The sequence below is a fragment of the Monodelphis domestica genome, chromosome 4, assembly GCF_027887165.1.
Source record: "Monodelphis domestica isolate mMonDom1 chromosome 4, mMonDom1.pri, whole genome shotgun sequence".
Classification (NCBI taxonomy): Eukaryota; Metazoa; Chordata; class Mammalia; order Didelphimorphia; family Didelphidae; genus Monodelphis; species Monodelphis domestica.
In genome coordinates this window covers 289,585,041-289,600,322 of record NC_077230.1, presented here as the reverse complement: position 1 = coordinate 289,600,322, position 15,282 = coordinate 289,585,041, and positions in this window count along the sequence as shown.

The following is a 15,282-nucleotide window of genomic DNA, read 5'->3' as shown; positions in this document are numbered from 1 at the left end:
AATAGTATACATGTCAGACCTTTGGGAGGGGAAAGGCTTTAAAACCAAGCAAGATATAGAAAGAATCACAAAATGTAAAATAAATAATTTTGACTACATCAAACTAAAAAGCTTTTGTACAAACAAAACCAATATAACTAAAATCAGAAGGAAAACAACAAATTGGGAAAAAATCTTCATAGAAACCTCTGACAAAGGTTTAATTACTCATATTTATAATGAGCTAAATCAATTGTACAAAAAATCAAGCCATTCTCCAATTGATAAATGGGCAAGGGAAATGGATAGGCAGTTCTCAGATAAAGAAATCAAAACTATTAACAAGCACATGAAGAAGTGTTCTACATCTCTTATAATCAGAGAGATGCAAATCAAAACAACTCTGAGGTATCACCTCACACCTAGCAGATTGGCTAACATAACAGCAAAGGAAAGTAATGAATGCTGGAGGGGATGTGGCAAAGTAGGGACATTAATTCATTGCTGGTGGAGCTGTGAACTGATCCAACCATTCTGGAGGGCAATTTGGAACTATGCCCAAAGGGCGACAAAAGAATATCTACCCTTTGACCCAGCCATAGCACTGCTGGGTCTGTACCCCAAAGAGATAATGGACACAAAGACTTGTACAAAAATATTCATAGCTGCGCTCTTTGTGGTGGCCCAAAACTGGAAAACGAGGGGATGCCCATCAATTGGGGAATGGCTGAACAAACTGTGGTATATGTTGGTGATGGAATACTATTGTGCTCAAAGGAATAATAAAGTGGAGAAGTTCCATGGAGACTGGAACAACCTCCAGGAAGTGATGCAGAGCGAGAGGAGCAGAACCAGGAGAACATTGTACACAGAGACTAATACACTGTGGTATAATCGAACGTAATGGACTTCTACATTAGGGGCGGTGTAATGTCCCTGAACAACTTTCAGGGATCCAGGAGAAAAAAAAACACCATTCATAAGCAAAGGATAAACTATGGGAGTGGAAACACCGAGAAAAAGCAACTGCCTGAATACAGAGGTTGAGGGGACATGACAGAGGATAGACTTTAAATGAACACTCTAATGCAAATACTAACAACAAAGCAATGGGTTCAAATCAAGAAAACATCTAATGCCCAGTGGACTTACGCGTCGGCTATGGGGGGTGGGGGGAGGAAAAGAAAATGATCTATGTCTTTAACGAATAATGCTTGGAAATGATCAAATAAAATATATTTTAAAAAAAAAAAGTAAATATAAAAGAGTAATTATAAGGATCTCATTAAAGTTAAACTTTTTATATTACTATATGGGAAGATGATACTTCTTGAAGTGAATCTTAGTATCATCAGCAATTCCCCCCTCCCTTTTTCTTTCATTCCCCCCCTTTCACCAAATCATCTTGATACCCTAATCTTTCCAGATGCGTGATTCTTCTAACTACTGTATACAATGTATGATGTATACAATTCTGAGAGTTACACATTACCTTTTCCTTACATATTAATATGTATAATTTGATATAAATGTAGTCCTTATAGAAGAGAGTTTGAATAAAAGAAAAAGATAAGATTTTTCTGCTTTTCCCTTTCTTTCATATTTACCTTTTTATGTTTCTCTTGTTTTCTGTGTTTGGATGTCAAATTTTCCTCTGAGTTCTGATCTTTTCTTAGCAAATACTTGGAAATAATCTATTTTGTTGAATGCCCATACTTTGCCCTGGAAGTATATAGTCAGTTTTGATGGGTAGTTGATTCTTGGTTGGAGACCCAGCTCTCTTGCCTTTCTAAATATCGTGTTCCATGCTTTGTGGTCTCTTAGCATGTTAACTGCTAAGTCATGTGTGATCCCCTTGCTCCAGAACATGTGGGCAATTTTCTTCTATAATCTCCTATAGTATAGCATCCATGTTTTTGTTTATCTCTGGTTTTTCAGGCAGACCAATAATTCTCAAGTTGTCTCTCCTTCCTCTGTTTTCCTGGTCTGTCACCCTGTCAGTGAGATATTTTATGTTTCTTCTAATTCATTAATTTTTTGGCTTTGCTTTATTAATTCTTGCTGTTTTGCAAGATCACTGTCTTCCAGTTGCTTACTTCTGGTCTTTAGGGACTGGTTTTGCTTTTTAGCTTGGTCTGCCCTTCTGTTAAAGGCTTCCAGCTCTTTCTCCAATTGTGAGGTCTTGTTTGCCAGGCTGCTGACCTCTTTCTGGTTTTTTTCCCCCATTTTTCTTGCCAGAAGGTTTCTATCTTTTGGATAAGCTCCAATTTGAGTTCTTCCAGAGCTTGTGGATAATTTCCATTTTGGGGGACATGTTTTGATTTTGTTTGAATTTCATCCTCTTTCTCTTCTTTTCCTTGGGTATTCCGACCATAAAGTTTTCAATAGTCACTTTTTTCCCTTTCTTCTTGGAGGCTTGATTTTGGGCCATGTGAGCCATCCCTTCAGTGGTTTTTTTCCCCTTTCCTTTTTGGTCCGAGGTCTGGGTGATATGAGCAGGTTTTCTGTGGATTTAGGTTGCCTCGGACTAGTTTTTCCCAGCCTCCGCAGTTTGTTAGCATCCCTGCCCCTGTGCTCTGTGGTCTCTTCTCATCGGTGTGCAGGAATCTCCTGTAACATCGCTCTGAGGGGCGGATCTCTGGTATTCCCTGTCAGTTTCCAGGGAGCCTGGTGTTCCCCTGATGCTTTGGCCTTAGGCAGTTTTTACAGATTCTCAAGACTCCACACTGTTCGCAGTTTGTAGGGACCCTGCAGTCTGCTACACACTCTGCAGTGTGCAGGGTTCTCCTGTGAAACCTCCCTGAGAGGTCGTTCCCTAGCAGTCTTTAGATTCCCAAGAACCCTGGTGTGCCCCCCCCCCCAGACAGAGACGTTCCTCACTCACTTGCTGTCCTAGTGAGCGCTCTGATCCCCTACTCTGGTTCCCTGGGGGAGGAGAGGGAAGGGCAGCTCAGTTTATGTTTTTGTGCAAGCTTTTCCTCATTCTTATAGTGTGGCAATGTTCAAACCCCATGTACCTTCATTTCTGTGGGGTACTGGAGAGTCCCTCCATTCTTTCAAAGATGATTTTTATGCTCTTTTGAGGTAGTCTATTTCATTCGGTGCCGGGGAGAGGAAGTGATTCACGTCTAGATTGCAGTTATGTTTACCCAGAAGTCTGATTTAGCCTATGTTATTTCACCGATATCAGTGCATGATCACTATATTGGCCATATAGATAAGTCCACATCCAGAAATCTAGGTTCTTGGTGGCATTCTAGACCCAAGAGGTCAAGAAAAAATTCAGTAGCATCCTAGTCAACAGTACAGAAGTTTTTCTGGGCTCTCCTGCCAAATTTTGGAATGATGGCAGTAATAGGCTCTGTTAGAAATAATTCAGCTAAGGTTGAAAGATTGGCTCAAAACACAGGCCAAGTCATCTCCCAGACTACTAAGGCCATCTCTCATCTATAGGAAAAGATTGACTCTTTAGCAAAAACAGTTCTACAAAATTGGCTGGTCCTTGACTTGCTCGCAGCCTTATTGGGAGGTGCATGTGCCTTTATTAATCAGTCTTGTTGTACTTATGCAAATAGATCTGGAGAAATTGTGATAAATATCTATGAGTTTCAAAGGCTTTTAAATGACACACAGCAAGTGACATAGAGACTGATGTGAATCCTAATGATAACTGGTGGAACCTGTCATGGCTGCAGCGAACAGGTTTGCTTACAATTGTCATCAAATGGACTCATAATTTTGGGAATTGTAGTTCTTTTTAGAATTTGTATTAGCTGTTGTACTACTGTTTATAATAAGCTTTTTTATCTGGTGAAAAAATTATGTACACTCACACTGTGAATCATGGCCAAGTTAGAGGGGAAATAGAGTTTCCTTTTGAGTAAAAAACCTTTGTGTTGTACTTCTGCTTGACTGACATATTGTTACATGGAATGTGAACTGTGATTTTTAAAAAAAAATTATTATTGTTATTTTTCTTTATATTTACAATAGGATATTGGATTTTTTTCTTATTATTATTTTTTGTACTTGAAGTACATGGAATCAGTATAAATGTTTTTGATTTTGAAGGATAAGTTTAGCCCTAATGCCAATGCATATCCCAAAGCTTTAGACTATAGAAACCTGACATTGATTGTTAAATATTATGGAAATTTTACTAATAATTGTATCTGATTTCAGAAGAAGGGATCACAAAAGAACCACTGCACAGTGTGAAGAAGCACAAGGTCAAGGAGACCAACAATCTATTGTTTGTTTTTGATTGATGAGGATCTGTGCCAAGATGAAGGACTTGTTTTGAGGTTTGAGGAAGTAGCTATTTAACAACTCTAGACTCTGGGCTTCCCCATGCCAGATTCCTACAAGTACCTTAGTTTGACTTTCATTTTGGCTTCCCTGTCCCTGAAATTGAAGGTAAAATCAGAACAGGAAATCATACTTCCCTTTTACTTCAAAATCTAGTCCCTTCTCTTTTATAATATGGAAATTTTCTGTAGTCCTGGCTGCCCATGGGTAAGTGCAATATTGCTGCAATTGTCCTTCATGCTTGAAGGACATAAATCACTTTAATCAGGCCTTTCTGGTGGTTCAAGGACCTGTGTAAGAGAGGAACTGGACTTAATCTGCCAGCAGAATAGAGAGAAGCAGATCTGTCAAGCTGGAGAATTCTGCAGGAACAGGGGAAGGGCAGGAAGGGGAGAGAATTCTGGACAAAGGGGAGGAAATGAACTGAACTGGACATGGGAAAGAGCTTCTCCTCTCTGAGAAGCTACCAGCACTTATCTCCTCCTGTGAAAGCTTGCTCTGATACCCAAGAAGACAAACAAGTGAATAGGACTGGAAGCTGTTCAAGAAAGTTTTCCTCCAGATCCCCCAAATCCTGAACTGGTTACAATTGCCAAAACAGTTGGAGAGCCAGGGCTTCTTCTAACTTACTCCACGGGGTCAGATCAACAAAGCTTGACCTGCCAGACTTTTGAGAGAAGGGGTTTCAGTTAGTTTAGGGATCCCCTGCTCCCTCTTCCCTTCTGCCTCATTCCTAAACTCATCTGCCCTATCCCTTACCTTGTTCCCTTAGAATAAAACAATTTAATAAGAACAAGTGACTGATTCCATTACATCTAGAGAGAGACTTGAAGATGGGCAGGGGGGAGGAGGGGGGAGGGAAGTGACATCTCTCTCCCCAGGGAGAGAGAAACTAACTGTATCAAGCTTGTTTATTCAAGGTCTCTGAGGGAACAGAAGTTACGATCTTGATAGGCAAGTAGAGTGGAGTTTGTCAGAGAGAGCTGAGAGGGAAGACAATCCATCCTCTCTACATGGATACTTGACTAAACTCCATCTTTACCTCACTCTGGCCCTGAACCAGCAGGGAGGGAAGACCCTATTTTCTCCCTGCCCTCATATTGCAGTTATATGACACCTATAATGGGTTTATTCTTTTTTTTATTCACAATTTTATATACATAAGATTTTTATATATATTTTTATCCAAAATTTAATTTTCTCTCTTCTATTTGGGTTTTTTTGGGGGGGGTTGATTTTCTTTTGACAATTGATTGATATACCTCATAACTCAGTCATGTATCCTGGGGTGATTCTGGTGTTGGTCAACACTCTCCTCAGGGAGGATTGTAAAATTAACCCAAAATTCAAGGTTTAAAATCTTTCAGAGAAATTTTAAGAAAAGAAAATTGCCAACACCTCAAATCAAGAGAGCAGATCTTTTGGAGAAGGTGCCATAAGGATGCCTGCAGAAACCACACATTGCATCAAAAGATCCAGAGTGAACTTTGGGACATATTGAGTGGAACTGAAGGGAGTTGAACATATCATTTATTCTGAATGTAAATTCCTATGCCAAAGGGGAGTACCCCCCAATTGGCTTTTTTGTCAATTTCTCCCAATAGAATCACAGGAGGGTTTTGAAAAGGGAACCCCTTCCCCCCAGGGTTGTTCAACCTGTGTCCCTACACTGCATAACTAGGCGTCATGTGAACACACAGGTGACACCTCCAGGCCAAAAGAAAAGATAAAAGAGGGATTGTAAGGGGGTGCACTGTATTTGCTTGGACAGTGGTGCTGCAGTATGCTGGCGGGGAGCCATGAGGTGGACCAACATATGGCAAGATTAGAATAGGGCTTTAATCTCTATCTATCTGATCTTTTTATTCGTTTAATATTAATAAAGTCTATGGAAACTAAGAACCAGGAGTTTTAAATTTAATTTTAACATAAGCTTATATTTATTATTATTATATTTATTATTATTACAGACCTTTCTAAAACCTTTTCAGTAAAGGGTTAGGATCTAATGTTTTTTCTGCTGACAACTAGTGTTGCATAATTTCTAACCACAGGTATGCAAATGATAAACAAAGTCTCCAAGCCATAAAGAAAAATAGGTTTATTGTGGGGAGTCAGTCCACAACAAAGCTGGACCTCTAGTCATGACCAGAAGGACCTTGAGCACTGTGAGAGACCTTCCTTTATACCTCAAAGAATCAGACAAATTTTATACCAGTATAAAAATAATTCAGGACAGTGATAAAAATAGAGAGATGTGGATTGGTTGAAGTAATCAGGAAATTCTTCTCATTAGTAAAAGAAATCATTTGACAATGACTTAAGAGTCACTTGATAGACAAGGGGGGCTGGAGGGTGGAGAGCCTGAAGTCCAAGTCACAAGTTCAAGGCCATGATTGCTGAGGGTGCATGATATAGCAAATTTCAAGGTTTGAAGCTGACAGTAAGACTTCCCTTAGGCCTATAAGGCCTAAATTAAAGCTGTTATTTACTTCATTCAAACCTTTAATACTTATACTAAAAAGATCACAAAAGGCCTTACTTATGCTCACATTGTTTAATGATCTTAGAATCATAATTATTATTATCAAAAGACTACTGGTAACATTAAAATCTAATCTTCATAGAAGGACACCCACAGTAGGAGTCAGTAGTTAGATGGATGACATGTATTGATGACATTTGCACCTGACAGTGGTCCTCTACCTCCTGTTTTATGATTTTGCAACAGGGTGTGATGGGCTTGGTTGGCACTTTGGGGTTACAGAATTAAGGTCAAAATGATTTTGATACCACCCTTAAACTGTAATTTTCTTAGCTAATGTTTATAATTCATATAAAGCAAATTATATTGTGTTATAATCATAAAGGCTGATACTATTATAATCATAAGAGGGGGGAGGGGATTTCACACTAACAAAAGTTATCATTATTAGGGAAGTTAAAAGGAGTTTTTTTTTCTTTTTTTTTAAATATATTTTATTTGATCATTTCCAAGTATTATTCGTTAAAGACCTAGATCATTTTCTTTTCCTCCCCCCCACCCCCCATAGCCGACGCGTAAGTCCACTGGGCATTAGATGTTTTCTTGATTTGAACCCATTGCTTTGTTGATAGTATTTGCATTAGAGTGTTCATTTAGAGTCTCTCCTCTGTCATGTCCCCTCAACCTCTGTATTCAGGCAGTTGCTTTTCCTCGGTGTTTCCACTCCCATAGTTTATCCTTTGCTTATGAATGGTGTTTTTTTCTCCTGGATCCCTGCAAGTTGTTCAGGGACATTACACCGCCCCTAATGTAGAAGTCCATTACGTTCGATTATACCACAGTGTATTAGTCTCTGTGTACAGTGTTCTCCTGGTTCTGATCCTCTCGCTCTGCATCACTTCCTGGAGGTTGTTCCAGTCTCCATGGAACGCCTCCACTTTATTATTCCTTTTAGCACAATAGTATTCCATCACCAACATATACCACAGTTTGTTCAGCCATTCCCCAATTGATGGGCATCCCCTCGTTTTCCAGTTTTGAGCCACCACAAAGAGCGCAGCTATGAATATTTTTGTACAAGTCTTTGTGTCCATTATCTCTTTGGGGTACAGACCCAGCAGTGCTATGGCTGGTTCAAAGGGCAGACAGTCTTCTATCGCCCTTTGGGCATAGTTCCAAATTGCCCTCCAGAATGGTTGGATCAGTTCACAACTCCACCAGCAATGAATTAATGTCCCTACTTTGCCACATCCCCTCCAGCATTCATTACTTTCCTTTGCTATCATGTTAGCCAATCTGCTAGGTGTGAGGTGATACCTCAGAGTTGTTTTGATTTGCATCTCTCTGATTATAAGAGATGTAGAACACTTCTTCATGTGCTTATTAATAATTTTGATTTTTTTGGCTGAGAATTGCCTATCCATTTCCCTTGCCCATTTATCAATTGGAGAATGGCTTGATTTTTTGTACAATTGATTTAGCTCATTATAAATATGAGCAATTAAACCTTTGTCAGAGGTTTCTATGAAGATTTTTTCCCAATTTGTTGTTTCCCTTCTGATTTTAGTTATATTGGTTTTGTTTGTACAAAAGCTTTTTAGTTTGATGTAGCAAAATTATTTATTTTACATTTTGTGATTCTTTCTATATCTTGCTTGGTTTTAAAGCCTTTCCCCTCCCAAAGGTCTGACATGTATCCTATTCTGTGTTTACCCTAAAAGGAGTTTTTAAAGACAGAGGACATAGAGGTGAGTCAATTATGTTGGAATGAGCTCTAAAAAAATGAAGAATTAAGGAAAGAGGGATACACCAGAAGGAAGGGGAAGGGAGAAATAGAATGGGGGAAAATTTTCTTACATAAAGGAGGCATGCAAAGAAGAGCTTTTACAGTGGAGAGAAATGGGGGATTAGGCAATATTTGAACCTTACTCTCATCAGAATTGTTTTAAAGAAGAAAGAGCTCACACACATACTCAGTTGTGTGGAGAAATGTAATTTACTCAATAGTGAAACCGGAGGGGAAGAGAATAAGAAAAATAAAGTGGGATGATAAAAAGGAGGATACATTAAAGAGAGGCAATGGTTAGAAGCAAAATAGTCTTTTGAAGAGGGACAGGATATAAAGAGAGAACATAGAAGAAACAGAAGAAAATGGGATGGAGCGAAATACACAATAAACATAACTGTGAATGGGAATGGGAATAAGCTTGCCCATAAAATGGAAGTAGATTACAGAATGGATTAGAAACTAGAAATCTAACACTATGTTGTTTACAAAAGACATATCTAAAACAAAAAGAGATACTCATAAAGGGCTGGAATAGAATCTAACATGCTCTAGCTGAACTAAAAATAGGCAGGGAAAGCATTTATGACCTCAGAAAAAGCAAACACAAAAATAGACCTAATTAAAAGGAGTAATCAGGGAAGCTATATTTTGGTAAAGGATGCTATAGACAATGAAATAATATAAAAGAATTTCATAGCACATTTCTCTGATAAGGGCCTTATTTCTCAAACATATGTTGAATCTATAGTCAATATATACATATATACTAAATTGAATTCTAAAAATAAGTCATTATTTAATTGACAAACGGTAAAAGGATGTAGATAATTTTGAAAAAAAATCAAAACTATCTATACTTTTATGAAAAAAGTCTCTAAATCTAAACTCTGAGGTACCATCTCACATAATATGAGAAATGATAAATACTGGAAAGAAGAGAGCAAAATAGGTAGACTAATGAACTGTTGGTGTAGTGAATGGGTTCAACCATTCTGGAAAGCAATTTGGAACTAAGTCCAAGGGGCCATAAAATTGTGCATATCGTTTAACCCAGAAATATATGCCAAAGAGATCAAAGAAAAAGTAAAAGGCCCTATATGTCAAAATATATATATATATACATATATATATATATATAATAGTTCTTTTTATGGTATCAAAGAAGTGGACATCAAAGTTATGCTGATCTATGGAGGAATGACTGAACAAGTTGTGGTATATGATTGTGCTGGAGTACTATCACACAATAAGAAATGATTAAGAGTGTGGCTTTAGAAAAACATGGGAAGATCTATATGAACTGATACAAACTGAAGTGAGAAGAACTGGGAGATCATTGTGTACAATAAAAGCAATGTTGTAATCATAATTAAGAGTGAAAGACTTGGCTATTCTGATCATTACAATGGTCCAAGATAATTTCAAATAAAAAAATGTTATCCATTTCCAGAGAAAGAACTAATAAAATTTAAGAAAAATCTTGACATATAATTTTTTTATTTCCTTTGTCTTTCTTCCTTTTAAAAAATGACTAATATGGAAATGTGTTTTGTACAATTTTACATGTATAAGTTATAGTATATTGATTATCTTCTCAGTGGACAGGAAGGGAATGAAAGGGATAGAATTTAGAACTTAAAACATTGAAAGAAAAGAATGTTAAAAGGAAATAATGATTTTTATAATTGAAAAACAAAAAAAATACTCTTTAATAATTAAATATCTTTGTGAGACCAGATTTTCCTCACACATTTCGATCAAAACAGCATAATGTAACAGACTGAATCAGTTGTCTTTTCTTAAGCTAGACATTAAAGAAACCTGCAAAAACGTGGGAAACAATGCCTCTTTTTTCATTAAATTTGGTTTTGTTTTGGAAAATACAGTTATTTTCCATAAAAATATATCATTTATGTTAACATGCAATGTGCATATTTTTGTTATTTTGAAATGAATTGATACATATTTAAATTTTTATCACTTTTAGTTTCCAATATAGTAAATAGATATTATTCACATAAACAAAAATTCTTTGGGGTTTTCAATAATTTTTAAGAGTGTATTAGGATCCAAAGACCAAAAATTTTGATAACTCCTGATCTAACTTTTACTTGAAGATCCCCAAGGGAAGCCACTTTCTTTTTTTAACATTTTATTGATATTTTTTAACCTCATTATTATATTTCAAGATCTTTACTATCCCCTAAAATGGAACATTTCTTTCTAATAAATAACTATAGTCAAGCAAAACAAATTAGCACATTGACTGTATCTAAAGCTATGTGCCTCATTCTCTCCTTTGGTCCACAGTCTCTCTACAGGAAAGTAGGAGGCATGTCTTATTTGAAGACAAAAGAGGCTACAGTATTAATCAGAAATAACCAACTTTTGTAATCAATCAATCATCAAACATTTATTAAGTGTTTATTATGTGCCAGGCACTGTGCTAGGCCTTGGGGATACAAAGAAAGCAAAAGATAGTCCCTGTCCTCAAATAAGTTACATTTTTTTCTAATTTTTAAATTTTGTTTTTTATATTAATGTACCCAGTTAATTCCTTCCCTTTCTTCCCTCCCCAATTAAAAAAGGGCATCATTTGACAAAAAAATATGTATATATAAAATTATGTCTTACTAATTTCTATTTGTTCTTCTTTCTCTGGAGGTGGACATATACAAATCATTCTTCAGACAATATTTCTGCTAGTATATATAATGCTAGGTTTTACTCATTTCACTTTTCATAATTTCATATAGATCTTTCCATGTTTTTTTTCCCAAGATTAGCCTGTTCATCATTTCTTATGGCTCAAATTTATTTCATCACAATCATATGCCACAATTTGTTTTGCCATTCCCCCGTTGATGGATATACCTTTAAATTCTAGTTTTTTGATATCCTTTCAACTTCTAGTTCTTTGTCATCACAAAAAGAGCTGTTATAAATATTTTAGAACATATAGGTTCTTTTCTTTTTTCCCTAATCACCTTGGGGGAAAAAATTAATAGTATTGCTGGGTCAAAAGGTATTCACAGTTTCATAACTCGTTGACCATAATTCCAGATTGCTCTCCAAAATGGTTGGATCAGTTCGTAGTTCATCAAAAGTGTATTCACATCCCCATTTTTCCAAATCCCTTCCAACATCTGTCATTTTGGCTTCAATCATTTTGGTCAATCTGATAGGTGTGAGATGATATTTCAGAGATATATTGATTTGTATTTTTTAATCAATACTGATTTAGAGCATTTTGATTTCTTCACCCAAAATTGTCTATTTATATCTTTTGATTATAAACTGGAGAATGGATCATACTCATATATTTGACAAAATTCTCTAAATATTTTAGATATGAGACTTCTATCTAAGAGACTGTCTATAAATATTTTTCTCCAACTTACTGCTTTCCTTTTAGTCTTGGCTACATTTATTTTATTTATACAAAATCATTTCAATTTAATGTATTAAGCATTATCAATTTTATATATCATGATGTTTTCTATCTCTTGTTTTTTAATAAATTCTTCTCCTACTCATAAATCCAATAGGTAATACATTCCCTGTTCTTCTAATTTGCTCATATCTCCCTTGATGCCTAGGTTACCTGTCCATTTTTATATTTTCTTGGTCAATTTGACAATCACTGCTTTATAATATATTTTAAAATATGATACTGTCAGACTGTCTTTCTTTATATTTTTTCATTAATTCCTTTAATATTCTTGATGTGTTGTTTTTCTGAATTAATTGTATTATTTTTTCTAATAAAAACATTTTGGTCATTTATATGAGACGGCATTGAATAAGTAAGTTAGGCAGGATTGTCATTTTTATTATATTGACTCTACCCACTCATGAACAATTAATACTTCTCTAATTATTTAAATCTGACTTCATAAAAAGTATTTTATCATTACGTTAATTTTAAGTCTTGTTGCAATGTGAGAGAAAACATAAAACTTTACTAAACAAAAGATATATAAAAATATAGACATGAACACAGACCTAGACAGAGTCATAGACATAGATAGAGACATATTTACAGATTATGTAGAAGGTAATCTCAGAAGTAAGGCCCTGGAGCTGGGATTGGGAATAAGATCCTGAAAAGTTTATTGCAGAAGGTGGATTTTGCTTTATTTATTCTTGCTGTTTTGCAAGATGATTGGCTTCCAATTGCCTAATTCTGGTCTTTAAAGACTGGTTTTCCTTTTTGGTTTGGTCTATCCTGCTTTTTGTGGCTTCCAGATGTTTCTCCAATTGGTAGTTTTTGTCCTTTAAACTGTTATTTTCCTTTTGAACTATTTCCCACTTTTCTTGCCAGAAGGCTTCCATTTTTTTGATAAGCTCCAATTTAAATTCTTCAAGAGCTTGTGGACAATTTCCATTATTTTGGAAGATTTTGATGCATTTATTTGCATTTCTTTTTGTTTCCTCTGTAAAAATTATCCAGGATCAACCCCTTCTTGTTTTTTCTTGGTTTTGGGAAGTTGTTGTTCCTGGGCACTGTTTGCCATTACTGTGGTGGTTTTTCCTTCCCTTTTTAGTCAGAAATCTGAGCAAGATGGGCAGGCTCTGTGTATGGAGCTAAGGAGAAAGGATTTTGGCTTGAGTCTCTATAGCTTCCGCTGCTTGCTGCCCCTCTCTGTGCTATCTCCCTGCCGGTGCCCACGGTCTGTGCTCCTCAGCCTGCTAGGGTCTCAGGTCTAGCTGCTCTCAGAGGGTAGGTCTGCAGTGGTCTCAGTCAGCTGCCAAGGACCCAGAGATGCCCCTCACTAGCTCCAGAGATGTTCCTCACTCACTCACTGATTCTAGTGTGCGCTGGTTCTGACTCTGGTTCTGTAGGTGGGGTGAGGGAGGGTGGATCAGCTCGTGTTTTGGTGGAAGCGTTTTCACCCCATTATGGTGTGGAAATACCCAAATCCCACATACCTTCAATGCTGAGTCCTACTGTAGAGTCCCTTCATTCATATGAATTTTTTTTTGGCTTTTTGAGGTGGACTATATTGGTAGGTGGTGAGGAGAGGAAGAGTCCTGCATCTAGACTGATGCCATGTTTACCCGGAAGTCTCAGAAGTTGGATTTTGGACTGTCTTAATAAGGAGTCAAGAAACCTAAGAGAAAAAAAATTGAAGAGGTAAGATTCCATGCTTTGGTGATAGCTAGCACAAAGACAAAAGACTTTGAGAAGAAGAGAAAATAGAATAGTAGCTGAATTATAGAGTGCATGGGCATTGGGGCCAGATTATGAAGAACTTTTAAATACCTAAAGGAGTTTATATTTGAGCCAGGAGGTAACCAGGAGCCTCTGGAGTTCATTGGGGGTAGGGAGACAAATCATATAGTCATATCTATGCTTTAGGAAAATCACTTTGACAGTTGAACATAGGATGCATTAGAGTGGTGAGAGATTTGAGGCATGGATACCAATTAGAAGGGTACTGCAATGTTATAGATACAAGGTGCAGATCCCTTGAACTAAGATGGTGACTTTGTGAATAAAAAGAAGAAAATTATTCAAGAAATGTTGTGAAGATAGAAATAAGGAGATTTAACAATGGATTGATTATATGTGTTAAATAAGGAATCAAAGAGGTTACAAGGTTTCAGGCTTTTGACAGTGGAAAGATGAGGATTTAGTCAACAACAATAGGAAAATTAGGCAGAGGGGAGAGTTTGGGGGAAAGATAATGAGTTCTATTTTAGAAATCTTGAGTTTGAGATGCCTCTGGGGCATCTAGTCTGAGATGTCTAAAAGGCAATCAGTGATGCAAGAATGGAGCTTGGAAAAGTGCCTGGGACTGGAGAAGAAAGAAGAAAGGAAGAAAAAGAAGGAAAGAATGAAGAGAAATGCATATATATTAGATCTATATGTACATATATATATATATATATATATATGTATATCATCTACATAGAATAAGAACTGAACCCATGGAAGCTGATAACTGTGAAGATTGGATTTAGCTATTTCCTGATTGTAACAATGAAGATACTTAGTTTAACAAAATCAGGAATGTCTTAGGAACTCTAAATTACTTCACCACACTTAGACCATACTTTAGGGGAAAATAAAGTTGTAATCTCCTGATTGAACAATGAAGATACTTAACTCTTACTGTAATATTATTGGGAAAGGATTATGGGAGGATTGGAAAAATGGGAGATAATGGGAGGTTTGTAGCAGGGTATGGAGGAATTGAGGGGAGAGAGGGAATATTGCTCTGTGAGGCAAAAGAGAGAGATGCCCCCTGCCGAGAGGAAGCAGCAGGGGTCCGATAAGGACTGTTTGTCATTGAATGACTGAACTAATGTTCAGCTCCCTCTATGCACAGAAAAGATAGTCAACTTATCTGACCGTGAGTTCAAATAATATAAAGTTTAATAACCAGTTGGGATTGGAGAGATATCAGGAAGGAGGGGCAAGGGAGGTCCCTAAATAAGGTTGGAGTCTTCCTCAGCTTTTGGAGCTGAGGCCAGGCCCCACCGACTGGCAGAGGATTTCTCCCACTCCCTTCGTCGGTGCTAGTTTTGTCAATTTCATAATCTTAGCAGTAGACAGAAAGCAAATAAGAACAGTTCTAACTTTCAGAAGTGATTGGGCCTGAATCTTCGGGCTGAACCAAGAAGAGGCATGTCACTCCAGACTGGGCTGAATGAGATCCTCCCTCCTCCAACACCAGGAAGGAAGTAAAGCTCGGCAGGAAGGAAGTACTAGTCA